At 30.8% G+C, this 12,757-nt stretch overlaps 1 protein-coding gene and 1 long non-coding RNA gene across 2 annotated transcripts in view; both read right to left on the minus strand.

The window, feature by feature from the left end:
- LOC147390263 (cysteine-rich receptor-like protein kinase 10) overlaps positions 1-12,757 on the minus strand; it is a 56,864-nt gene that overhangs the window by 29,960 nt on the left and 14,147 nt on the right. The gene's annotated exons all lie outside the window — the stretch shown is intronic.
- Positions 1,460-4,679, minus strand: LOC147390265 (uncharacterized). Its single transcript, XR_015182577.1, has 4 exons — positions 3,757-4,679; positions 2,390-3,664; positions 2,070-2,304; positions 1,460-1,980 (listed from the first exon to the last, which is right to left on the minus strand). It is a non-coding gene; the product is annotated as an uncharacterized LOC147390265 (long non-coding RNA).

The raw sequence follows: 12,757 nt of genomic DNA on the forward strand, positions 1-12,757 counted from the left end.
AAACTTCAAACCCCATTAAAAATGATCTACAAAAAATATTGTCATGGATGTTGTCACAATTGTTGTCTCATGAATCATTCCTTATATATATCTATATGTAACGGATGAATCATAGGACATATGTAAAAACAATGTAATAATAATAATTTTTCAAAATATGGGTTTGAAGTTTCGGATTGAGTTGATTTTTTGTGAGGATGATCTCTATGATGAGAAGATCATCCTAAAAAAAAAAAAAAATCCAGTTCAATATGAAACTTCAAACCCCATCAAAATTGATTTAGAATGTGGACCGTTGATTTTTTATCAATAATTTGTAAATTACTTTTGATGGATTAAAAATTTTCAGATTGAGCTGATTTTTTGTGAGGATGATCTTATCATCACATAGGCCAACCACACAAAAAATCAGCTCAATCCGACACTTCTAACCCATATTTTGAAAAATCATTGTTTTTTTACTTATGTTTAAAATAATGATTTTTCAAAATATGGTGTAGAAGATTCGGATTAAGCTGATGTTTTGTGAGGATGGTCTCTTTGATGACAAGATCACCCTCACAAAATATTAGCTCAATTTGAAAATTCTAAATCCATCAAAATTGACTTACAAATTATTGGTAAAAAATCGATAGTCCACATTATAAATAACTTTTGATGAGGTTAACTATTTCAAATTGGACTGATTTTCTTTTAGGATGATCTGCTCATCATAGAGATCGTCCTCACAAAAAATTAGCTCAATCCCAAACTTCTAACCCATATTTTGAAAAATTAATATTATTACATTATTTTTACATATGTCCCATGATCCATCCCACACAGACACACACACACACATATATATATATATATATATATATATATATATATATATATATATATATATATATATATATATATATATATATATATATATATGGGCTGGGTTATTTTGACCAAATCCTAGAATTGGCTGATTTTTTTTTGTGAGGATAATTTTCTCACCATAAAGATCATCCTTACAAAAAATCAGCACATTTCGAAACTTTTAGGTGTTGTTTGTTAAACTGAAAAAAATAAGTGCTGAAACTTATAAGCGCTGAATTTAAGTGCTGAAAAAGTCGTTTGTTTAGATGTCAAAATAGTGTTGAATTCATTAAAATTAAGCGTTGAATTTGCAGAATCATGTTTGTTACATATTGCTGAAAACTAGTAAATTGTCTATTTTACCCTTATAATCATAGTATACATTGTTTGCATTTTTCAAATACCCATTTCTTAGCAAACATGATAAAATATATTATTTGTTATAAAATTAAAATGTAATTCATTTTTAAATAAAGAAATAATACTTTTCAATTTCTAAATAATAATTTGTATTTATAAAATTCTAAAATTTTCAAATAAAAAATAAGAATGTCATACAAATCACCAAAATTTAAAATCAACACATCCATTAAAATTTTGAGATCAACATTGTCATATAATCCATTAAAATTAAAATACAACATTGTCATACTCAACAAAATAACATCATTTCATATATTTGCACTATTAAGATGATTTGCAATCTGATCTCGTAAGGTAATCATAAATACTTGTTCAGATTGTCCAAACAACTCTTCCACGCCGAAATGAGTATATCCATCATTAGTTACTTCGAGAAAAATATCTTCATCATCGTATTGATAAAAAAGCTCATCAGTTATCGAAATTTTACGAAGAAAATTGTGCATTGCCATGCATGCAATCACTATATTTCTCTGAGTAGGAAAAAAGTATGTTGCCATCCTTTTTAAAATTGGGAATCGCGCCTTTAAAAAACTCCGAAAGCCCTCTCAATTACATTTCTCAGTCTGGCATGTGCATGGTTGAATATTTCCTCCTTGCATCTAGGACGTCCACGACGAAAATCAGATAACCAATAACGCATATTGCGATATGGTGCCATAAAACCTCGTGTGTGCGTGTAAGCAGCATCAACCAAATAATATTTATCTACATTAAAATAAATACATCGTTAAATTAGAAATATATTTAGATACTATATTTATTACTAATAAATCTATATGAAATACTAATAATACCAGATGGAGGTATTGAAAATCTGTTTGTAGGATCACGAATAGTCTCCATTAAGACCCTTGAATCATGTGCTACTCCTTCCCATCCAGCTTGTACGTATGTAAATATCATATTAAAGTTACAAATAGCCATTACATTTTGATAGCATTCAGATCTTCCCCTTCCCCTGTAAGGAATTTGTCTATCCGATGGAATGCAAGCATGGATGAGTGTTCCATCAAGAGCACCAAGAGCACCCTTGTTAATTAATTAAAAAAATACATTACTACTAGTAAAAACTATAAACATAAATATAAATTGTCATGGGTAGAAAGTTAGGTACCTTAAATATTTGTCTAAGATGTCGATGAGTTCGAATTTCTTCCATTGGTTGATCGAAAGATGGTGATATGATCATTTCTTTAGAAAAGTACAACATAGCTAGTAGAACCTTATGGAAATATTTGTGGATTGTTTGCAATGAATGTTGAAATCGATTTTTTATTAGTTGATATTGACAATTATGACCCACTGTCATAAGAAACATTGCAATCATCTCCGATATTTTCACATGTCTACTATCCACAAGCCATCCTCGTTCTTAAAATAAATGACAAAGATTAACGAATGACTATTTTTCCATTCTTAACAACTCATAACAATTTGATGAAGGATCCTTTAAGAGTTCATCCACAAATTGTGCACCCGTAAGTGTTGATACATTGACTACATCTTGAGTGATAGATTGTCGTCTGATACGTTCCAATATGAACTTCAATATTAATATTATTAGAAGCTTCCGTTGTTGTGGTGTCATATTCACTGTTGCATAAATAATTTGTATACATAAAAAAAATAATACGATAAACAAACATTTCATAATCAAATATCCATTCAAAATAAGAGTGTTCCAACATTCAAATCTAAATAAACTCATTCAAAATAAAAGCGTTCCAACATTGAAATCCAATGACACCCATTCAAAATAAGTACTCCAACATGTCATAAACACGAAACAAACAAAATGTTCCATCAAAGACAAAAAACTTCACAAAACTACCATTAAGATCTCACATCTAAAAGTCTATGATAAGTTAATAGCATTAAGTCAAGACAATCGTAGTGTTGGATCTGCCAATTCCATCCAAATTATCCTATACTCCTTTCCCTTAGCAAATGTATTAAGCGCAATATTGTAAAGGTGTCCTCCTTTCTCCACCATCGTCATTTCATTCAAAGATTTTATACAATCTTGTATCGAGGGTCCATTGTCTGTATCTTTCACAAGAACATCGATAAGTGCTTGAATATTATTTTGAAGATCATCTTTATCATTCTTTTTATGACGTTTTTTTGATGATGAAGTATCCACGTTTTCTGAAGGAGTTGATACATTAGGAACACTCTGTCCTAAAGATTCATCTTCCAAATGTTGTGATTCAAACTCATCAAAATTTTGTGAATCCTCTCCAACTTGAGATGATACATCAATGGGCAACCCTTCTCTATGTGGACCCCATCCAGTATCTCCCGTGGTCATTGTGCATTCAAATAATGTACATAACTCACGTGCAAACATCAATGGCTTATGACGATATTTTTTTGCTTCCGGATATTTCTGAGACACATTAGAATCATATTAAAAGTGAGTCCACTTATAATATTCTCAAGATTTATAAATATATAGTAAAAGTATAGGTTTAGACATGCCTTCAAGTAGTCATCCCATCGTTCATCAGTCCAATGAATGATATTTGTTTCTGCATTGTATCCATGACTCGTCAAGTTGTAAGCCGCATCCAAATTCCATATTGTTTCTTTTGATAATCCCATTGATTTTTTAGTTGTCTTTGCTTAAAAGTAGTCAAAAATTTCTTGTTCAATTCAACTATAATTCTATTCCATGACTGAGATTTTAGAGTCCCCCCCGATCTTCCTTCACGGTTAACTTCTTCAATACATAGATTAATAAAAAATTTTCTAACCCTCTCATCAAGCCAACACGCTCGGTTGCTTTCATTAGAATCCATATCTAGATGCAGTAGAAAAATAAAAATAAACAATTATATAATTTAAATAATTATAAAAATAATTTATATCGATGCCAATTATGTTCAAACATAAAAAATAATGTAAACTACCATTCATGGAACAGTTGAAAAAATATAAGCACACCAAGAATAATTAGTAATAACTAATAAGTAATTTGTAAGACCTAAATCATTTTGGCTACCCAAACATTTCAGAATCTTTAATGATATCAAAGCCTTTCATATTCTTGACTAGACCTTAAGATTTGTTGAGAATGTGCCCTTTAAGTCTGTTGAGAATGTGTCGATAAGTTCTTAGTTACGTTGTGTTGGAGATAAAGGCTGCATCAAGGTTCGAACAATGCCCGACTAATATGTTGTCTTGGTGTGCAATGACATCTTTTGGATGCTACTGCATTTGCATATGACATATGCAATGGGCTTTGATCAAGAAAACAAGGTATTTGGGGATGGGTATTTGGCTACACCTTGTATGGTCAGTTGTAGGTAGGGGAGCTTTTCTACCATGGACTCAGAAGGTGAAACCATCAATATTTTGGCAAGCTCTTTGTACATATATATATATATATATATATATATATATATATATATATATATATATATATATATATATATATATATATATATATATAAAATAAATTTATATTAAAAAATTATAAAAATAATTATTTTTAATTTAAATAAATGTATAAATTTTATAATTCTATCGAAATTTTCGGCAGCATCTCCTCTTAAAAATGGATATATGAAAATTTCCTGATAAAGAAAATACATGTATAATACACAATATAATATTCACATAACATCTCATACACAATCCTACATCCACATAACATCCTATACACAATGCGACATCCATATAATATCCCATACACATTAACATTCTAACAAATACATATTATACGGAAAGTAAAAGTGTTGCAATGTCATACAAACACTAATACCTAACAACAGTTGTGTGTGCAAACACATACTTCATAAGATCTTATTTGTGAAGACTGTCTTTGTTTTTAATTCTAACTTGGATCCATGAACGATGGCATATCACAAAATACAATGACATTGTAATAACAAAATGACATTTATTCAATATAAATTATACTAAGTTTTACAATTTTTAAAATACTTTAAATACCATCAACAATAATTCACTAAGTTTGGTAATTTTACAAACACCTAACATACAATTCATCTAACCATTAACCTAATCCTAACTCATAATTTAAGAATCAAATAAAATATCAACCAATGCCATCAAAATCCAACTTACAGAATAAACTCAATCAGAAATCAACTAAAGCCTTAAATTCAAAACTAATTTCCTAATTTATTTTACTAACAATCAACTATCAATTTATTATTTACTTCAATGAAAATAACATAAATTACTTAGATTTTAGATGAATAACATTCCCCCGTATATATAAAGCTAACAACTCTTAGTTATTCGAAGTTTCTAACAATTAAACTCAATTGTTATGTGAGCAAGAAGGGTAGTGAAGTACGATACACCAGCCAAGCTATTGGAAAGAGAAGATTCATTTTTCTCGAAACTTATAAAGGAGTACTCCATGAAATCACAAAGCTTCAACAGCTTAGTAAACTTATAAAATGCAAATTAAGAAATGAACCTTGGATGCAAGAAGAATCATAAAATGAAGTTAATTGAGTGGCTCATTTTTGAAGCACATAGAACTTTTAGAGAAAAGACAAATAAAAGTTTGAGAGAAGGTACTTATGAAGATCAACCTGTGGAAGCGGAGGTAAAAGTTTTCAAGATATTGCTCACTTTTGTTGTGTTGGCCTCAGAGAGGTTGTGGCCTAGGAATGGAGGTCATTGATTGAGACTTGAGAGGGGTTTATCTTGTAGCTTATTTTGATGGTGCTTTCTAGCACATACGTGATATGTATATATATTTGTTAATGAGAATGGGTAGCCATGATATATGGAAACTGTACAATTCTCTATTCAGATAATTCTAGGTGGATGTGAACTGTCACAACTAACAGCCACTAGATTTCTGTTACCCATCGCTTATGTGCTTCAGCTAAGAATAATTTCTTCCTGTAAAATAATTAGCATGAATTGAAGGACCAATACTACTTGTCATCCATACCCAACCCAACAAACAAATCCAAGAAGACAATACATATAAAATGAGCTGGTATATAAGTCCTTTAAAAATTGTAGGCAAAGCTTGTCTTATAAAATATATTGATAACAAGCGAGATTTGTATAAGAAAATAAACATCTCTGTTTTTTATACATGATGTGCATTTTGACCGTGGTCTTTTCCCTCAATTAAACACAAAGATAAGCATACACTTGAATTTTTGTTTCAAGAAGTTCAATTCAAGTTTTTTTGGTTGGTTTGTGTATCATTAAGTGTATATTGAGAGTATATAAGTAGTTTGATATTTTAAAATTTTAGTTTTCGTAAACTTATAAGTTCTCAAAGTCACATTGATCTCCAAATCGTTTAATACTCTGAATTATTGTCTATGAATTTTAGTACGTAAGACGTTCAATGTTGATGAAGTGGGGTATTTATATTTTGCATTCTTCCCACTTGGGTTTTTGTTTCAAGAAGATCAATTCAAGTTATATTGGTTGGTTTTATGTCTCATCAAGTTTTTATTCTGAGTGTATAACTAGTGTTGAAGTTGAATTTCAATTTTTCGATTTTCGCAAACTATGTTCAATGCCAAACTAATCACCAGATCATTTAGTATCCTGAATTATTGTCTAGATTTGTTTCTCCAAGTTCTAGATTTATGGGTTAGTTCATAAGATGTTCAATGTTGAGGAAGTGGTCGTTTCGATTACTCTCCTCCCACGTGTGGGTTGTCTCAAGAAGATTAATTTTAGTTGTATGTGTTGGTTTGTGTATAAGCAAGAATATATTCAGAGTGCATAACTAGCAATGTGGTGTATATTTTCATTTTTCATTTTTCATTTTTTGCAAAGTTAATGCTCAAGTCCACTTTGATCTACAAATTGAATAACACTCTAAAGTATCAAATAGATTTTATTTTAACAAGTTCTAGATTTATGGGTTTAATTGCATAAGATGATCAATAGTGATGAAATGGGATAGTTAGATTACATCGTCCTACTTGGGTTTTTGTGTCAAGAAGATCAATTCAGTTATATGGGTTGGTTCAGTTTTAACAACCTTAATGCTCAAAACCACATTGATCTCCAAATCACTTAACATTCTAAATTATTATCTAGATTTTTCTCAAAGTTCTAGATTTGTAGGCTTAGTACATAAGATGTTCACTGTCAATTAAGTGGCTGTTTTCGATTACATCCCTCCCACTTGAGGGTTTTTTTCTCAAGATTATTAATTTGAGTTATGTTGGTTGGTTTGTGGATCATCAAGTTTGTATTCAGATGGTATAACTGTGGTAAGGTTTATATTTTGAATTTTTGGTCTTTTTAAATAGAAGCTCTGCTTGTTTTCTATATTTTTCTTGAAGTACTATTGTTTGTTCTTGATTTCAAATTCAGTGTGAACATTTGTTTTTACAAAGTGCTCCCACCCTTTGAATGTCACAATTCCTCACTTAACTGATTGAACAAAGATGTGGGTTCCAATTTTTCCAAGGAATACAAAGCACATTTTGGTTCCAATAACAAGTCATGTGTGGAAATTGGTGGAGACAGAGAAGTTGTTAAAGTATCAATTAAGAATGTCTTGAGTTTGAAAACATAGTGATATGGTGTCCATTTCAAACTGGAGTGAAGTTATAGGTATTCTAAAACAAAATCAATTGGGTGTTTCAGACCCTAAATCAAAGTCACATTGATAACACAGTGATACAATCTGAATACAGTGATACAATTTGAGATTGAAAACACAATGATATGCTGTCCAACTTTAAAACAAAATCAATTGGGTGTTTCAGACCCTAAATCAGAGTTTCGTTCTACTAAACTAGAGATAGATACATAAGAAAGAGAGAGAGAGAGAGAGAGAGAGAGAGAGAGAGAGAGAGAGAGAGAGAGAGAGAGAGATACCTGGCAAGAGAGAGATCTGACGAGAGGGATTTGGATTTGGCGACAGAGACGATGGTGTTTCAGCCGTTCGGAAGAAATAAAATATGGATACAGAAGGAAGAGAGAGAGACAGAGAGAGAGAGAGAGAGAAAGAGAGAGAGAGAGAGAGAGATCTGGCGAGGAGATTTGGATCCGACGAGGGAGACGACAGAGAGACGATAGAGACGAATGTGTTTCAGCCGTTCGGATGAAATAGAACATGGATATACGTGGTAATTACATTTGTTTATAAAGGGTATATTTGTCCATAAAAAAAATAACCGGTGCTAAGCGCAAATAGTAATAAGCATTCAGCGTCTTTTTTGCGTTGAAAATTTCAGTACTTTGTGCTGAATTTTTTCGATAAACAAACGCGCTAATTTTTAAAAAGTGCTGAAAATAATTTTTTTAAGCAATAAGCACTAAAAATTAGCGCAAACAAACACCGCCTTAGCCTATATAAGATAAAATTTTTTGTTTAGAATGTTATCTAGGATTTTGTCAAAAGAATGATAACGTGCACCACATTTATTTTTTAATAATATCCTTCATTATTTTGTCTTTTAGTGAAAAAGATAGGAGTGTATTAGTCTTTTACATAATAAATACTTGTTTACATAATACATATTATGAGCATTTAAGTATTTTAAATTAATTTTTTTTATTGTAAATGCTATGGCAATCAATGTATTTATTGTGTAAAAGACTAACATACCCTTGTCTTTTTTACTAAAGGACAAAATAAGAAGGGTTATTATTGAAATAAAAAAGTGCTGGACAATGCTAACATCTCCATGAGGTCTTGGACGTTAGCATTGCCCATATATATATATATATATATATATATGGGAAAAAGTTGCATGGTCCGATGAACCAAGCAAGGCCTGGATAAAATGAATGAAAACATGACATGTGGCTTTAATTAACTTGAGGTTAATCATGGTTAATAAGATAAACTGTGAGAGTTAACCGTGTTATTATTCTACCTCATTGCAACAAATACCTAAAAAATAGGGAGAGAGAAAAGAGGTAGTTTTCTCGGTGGTCTACTTTTCCTGGGAGAAACGAAGTGTAAGTCTAGGCTTACTAATTTAATAAGATTTTAAATCTTACTAATTTCGTTGAGATCACCTTGTAGAATCCAAAAACATGATCTGATGCAATAGGGATGTAGAAGTTAAAATTCTATGAACTTAAAAAATAATAGTAAAAAGTTACTTTTCAACATTTAAATTTAAATTTTAGGAGTTAGTAGCCATCCAATTTCATGAAATCTAAAGGACTGTTGTTGGATTTCCAATTTGATGATCAATTTGAGTAAACTATGTGTTCCTAATGAAAGGTAATATATTGTATTTTGCAAACACTTTTCTTACTAACATATTAAGATTTTAAACCTTACTAAGGATCTATTTTCTCAAACGGATTACCACATCAGCAATCTGACATGATAAACCTCTAAATTTCATTGAAAAAATTTGATCCAAAAATAAAAATAATTCAACAAAAATTTCTTTTGTGCTTCATCCATAGTTTTGCAAATGGACGACTACCGAACTTCCACTTAACTCCCAAACTTAAAATTAAAATTCAACAGTGAAAAATAATTTTAATTTTCAAATTTCATAGAATTCATTCCTCTACAACCGGAAGCATCGGACCATGTGTTTGGATGCCACAAGATGAGCCCAAGGACTCTTAGTAAGGGTGAAAGCCTTACAAACTTTGTAAGGCTAGTCAGGCCCTTATATTTTTTCTCATGAAATTTGGGATCCACCGATCACATGTGCCCTTGTGTAGTGAACGGCATCCTCAATTTACCATATTACCTTCATTAGACTTGACGTGGCATGCGCTAAGAATAGTGTGACGTAGGGGTGTTAATGACTCAATGGGTACCCATTTAACCGAAACCGAATTGAAACCGGAACTGAAAGCCCCGGTTCCGATTTCCTTCTTACTGGAACCGATTAGAGCCGGGTCTAAAATGGAATTGAACCGATTTATGTTGTTGTTATTATTATTATTTTTTTTTCATATTGTAGATGATTTAAGGTATTCTTTTATTTCAAAATTAATGCATGTTCTATAAATTCTTCAATTTCTCATTAAAAAATATGGTTGGAGCCTAAAATGCCGCTTCTCTTCTAAAATTTATCACTTTTAAATAAGATAAAATTTTATTTTTGAAAAAAAAAAATTAACTTATATATTTAGTATAACAAATTATAACTAAGTTAATATTTTTGTGGATAATATGCTAATTTTTGAAAGGAAAATTATAACAAATTATATTTTTTTTCATATTATAAAAAATAATAATGATTTGAAATACTTTTTTTCTCATTCGATTCTTGAGAATTGGAACTGATGGGTACCCGTGTGTTTTGGCGATTCTGGTTCAAGTTCCATTTATTTTGGAACTGGACCCGGAACCGACAAGAATCGGAATTGATATAAATATAATGATTATGATTCTAAGTTCTATAAGAACCGAACTAAAACCGACCCATTGACACGCATAATGTGACATGAATTACATTTAGAAAAAATCATGAATCAAATCCTATCCATTCTGTAATTAACTGAAATCTTGTTCTAACTCAAGTTAAGTCAACTATCCACATAGCACATTTTCATTGGTGTGGTCTAGGCTACTACCTGATCCCTCGGTCCATGTAACCGACTCTCTCTCTCTCTCTCTCTCTCTCTATATATATATATATATATATATATATATATATATATATATACTATGGTTCATCCGTGCTTAGGGCATTCTCTCTTTTGGGTTAAGGGGTAAAAGAAAAAAAATTAAAATTGGATAGGTATTATTATAAAAAAATTGAGATTAAATGGATAAAAAATGAAAAACAATAAAGTAGATTAAAGGGATAAAAGAGAAAATATATTTAAGTTAGGGGAGGTGGAGAATAAACAAAGTGGATCCCAACAAACCATAGCTTGATGGAAAGGGTATTATTAAAACAATTAAGATTAAAAGGGTAAAAAAGAAAATATAGTAAAGCTAGAGGAGGGGGCATCCTCTTTTAGGTTAATGGGGTAAAAGTTGAAATAAATAGATGTGGAGAGATATTACTAAAAACAATTGAGATTAAAAGGGTAAAAGATGAAAAATAATTAAGTGAGTTAAAGGGGTAAAGTAAAATTAGAGGACATGAAGAATAAGGTAAATAAAGCGGGTCTCATGACAATATAGCTTGATAGGAGGTTTGTCTCCAACAACATTTTAGTTGATTTGATGTTTGTGTGACACAAAATTATTCCAACTTATTAGTGTTTCAATATATATATAAAATTAAAAACTCAACAATTAATATATGATAAATTTAATATTTATTTAAATATTATCTTTAAAATCTCTAAAGAACATCAGCAAATCAAAAGATATAGATACAAAAATTTGAAAGTTGTTTTTTTTTTTTTTCCAAATAATTTTCAGAGTTCTACATGTTTTAATATTTTAATAAGAAGGTTGGTATATAAAAAAAAAGTGAGTCTTGCCTTACTTTGTATGATTTCAAACCTTATTAAGGGTTGTTTTGTGCACCTTGTGACATCTAAAAACACGATCAATGGCACAAGGATGTCGAGGAGAAAATTCTATGAACTTTGAAAAAAATATTAAAAATGTTAGTTTTAAATTTGGGAGTTTGGTGGGAGTCAAGTAGCTGTCCATTTTCAAAGCCTTAGATCAAGCCAATTGTTTTTTTTTTTTGGCTGAGTTTTTCCATGAAATCTAGAGGGCTGTGGTGTTGCATTGCCAATTTGGTAATCCATTTGAGCTCAATGACCCTTGAATCTTACTAAACTAGTAAGGAAAGTGTTTCTCTAACAACATGATGAAAAAATGGAATTTGAGTACAGATCCACATGTTATCCCATTTATTAAGGGTCTACTTGTTACAAATTCCAGCTTCTACTTCAGGATTTTGTTTCGAAGAGAAGCAAAAGCTCATAGTCTACGAAATTGCGTCCAAGAGAATCTTGCTTGTTACAGAAGTTGATGAAGAAGTAGTAGAGAGAGATTGAATTGATTTTGTTGTTCAGTTGACGAGTTAAGAAGAAAGAGGGGTGAAATTGTCAATTCATCCCCATACGCTCTTTGATGTTGACTTCTCATAGTGGTTCATGCATGAAAGAAGCCCCAACAAGGCTCCTCAAAAATGCGGTTTTGGGTTTCCTGCAAAAACTAGTAAAATAGAAGCTATTACTAACAAACATGCTTCTTCGACTCTTTCGGTTCAAAGCCAAAAAAAAAAAAACTGAAAAAAGCCGTAACAAACAAGCCCTAAGGAGTTTGACTTCTAACTTTGGGAACCAAATATCTGTTTTACCATTTATTAAGGAGTTTGCTCTTTAACTTTGGGAATCGATTGTTTATTAAAAAGGCCAATTTTACTGGTTGAACCACTATTTTATCAAAATCGACTATTTTTAATTAAACTCTGGTTCTTAGTAAACTGGATCGATAATTCTATAAAATCCGGTTGGACCCGGTTAGACTACTGGTCTGGTCCAATTTTAAAACAGTCCTTTGAAATATAGGTTGGATGTATGTGTTAGGCATGGTAAAAAGTTATTTAGTATGGCAAGC

Source organism: Akebia trifoliata, chromosome 11, assembly GCF_017979445.1.
Source record: "Akebia trifoliata isolate Shusen 1 chromosome 11, ASM1797944v1, whole genome shotgun sequence".
Lineage (NCBI taxonomy): Eukaryota > Viridiplantae > Streptophyta > Magnoliopsida > Ranunculales > Lardizabalaceae > Akebia > Akebia trifoliata.